The sequence below is a fragment of the Microtus ochrogaster genome, unplaced genomic scaffold (genome assembly GCF_000317375.1).
Source record: "Microtus ochrogaster isolate Prairie Vole_2 unplaced genomic scaffold, MicOch1.0 UNK17, whole genome shotgun sequence".
NCBI lineage: Eukaryota > Metazoa > Chordata > Mammalia > Rodentia > Cricetidae > Microtus > Microtus ochrogaster.
This window is the reverse complement of record NW_004949115.1, coordinates 2,281,547-2,283,003: the sequence shown is the minus strand read 5'-3', so window position 1 is coordinate 2,283,003 and position 1,457 is coordinate 2,281,547. Positions and strand designations below refer to the sequence as shown.

General features: G+C 44.0%; 1 protein-coding gene across 1 annotated transcript in view; it reads left to right on the top strand.

The window, feature by feature from the left end:
- The window catches only part of Frmpd3 (FERM and PDZ domain containing 3), a 161,588-nt gene that overhangs the window by 153,108 nt on the left and 7,023 nt on the right, over nucleotides 1-1,457 (top strand). The window lies entirely within an intron of this gene.

The window sequence follows — 1,457 nt, the reverse complement described above, 5'->3', positions numbered from 1 at the left end:
TTTTTTTTGATTTTTCGAGACAGGGTTTCTCTGTGGCTTTGGAGCCTGTCCTGGAACTAGCTCTGTAGACCAGGCTGGTCTCGAACTCACAGAGATCCTCCTGCCTCTGCCTCCCAAGTGCTGGGATTAAAGGCGTGCGCCACCACCGCCTGGCTATAGTTTAATTGTGATGTCTTTCTTCGGTTTTTGTATTAAGATAATACTAGCCTCAGAATAGGGGTATTTTGGCCTCCTTTTACTTTTCTCCTTGTTTTATTTTGAAGACAGTGCCTCGCTATAGCCAAGACTGGCCCAGGACTCACTATATAGCTTAAGCTGGCCTCTGATTGGTTCATGGTGGTCTTTCTGCCTCAGTCTCTCCGGTGCTGGATGGTGAAAACAAAAGGGCAGGAGTTCAAGGCCAGTTTCAGAAAAACAGTATTCTTAAGACTCTATCTACTTGAATTGCAGGTACTTCTTTCAATTCAGACCAGTTTTACAATCATGTATTAGGGACTCAATTGCTGGGTGCCTGTACTATATGTTTCTGTCCTAGCTATACGTGTTAGTAAAAGGTAACATTGACACATTGATCTGGCCTTGATTTTGATAAGCATTTAATATTTGGTTTTCCAATACCATGGCCACCATGATGATTAGCTATACAAATTCTGAAGCCTCTCCAACCTGGACTCAATCTTAGGTTGCTGCTTAAAACCCATGTGACCTTAAGTCTGTCCCTTCCTTTGTTAAATGGGGATATTGATACCTGCCTCACTGGTTTGGGAATAAAGAATGGGATTACATGTAATGTATCGTGTCTTGATTAGTTACAAGAATTTCCTTTTGTTTGTTTGTTTGTTTGTTTGAAACAAGGTCATCTGAATCCCAAACTGATTTCAAACTCACTGTGTAGCCGAGGACTTCCTTGAATGATTCCTGATCATTTTACCTATACTTCCCAAGATCTGGGATTACAGGCATGTGCTATCATGGCCAGCTTTGTGATGGCTTTTCACCTGTCTGCGGCTAGCAGAGCAGGCTTGCATCGTCTGAGTGTAGCCTCCTAGATGATTGTGAGATGAGTTCCCAAAACAGTGTGATAGAGAACATACTCAGAGATAGAATTTGCTGCGGATAGAGCTCGGATGCACATACCTGCTATCAAGAGCATGGATACAGGACAGTAGTAAGCTTTAAGGATTATAGAAATCGCCGGGCGGTGGTGGCGCACGCCTTTAATCCCAGCACTCGGGAGGCAGAGGCAGGCGGATCTCTGAGTTCGAGACCAGCCTGGTCTACAGAGCTAGTTCCAGGACAGGCTCCAAAGCCACAGAGAAACCCTGTCTCAGAAAAAAAAAAGGATTATAGGAATCGTGTCCCATGCTCATTCCACATACAACACCCCACCATACCTCTCTTACACACTACAAATTCTGATGAGCTCCTGGCATAGGCATTTTTGAAATGCAAGTTCT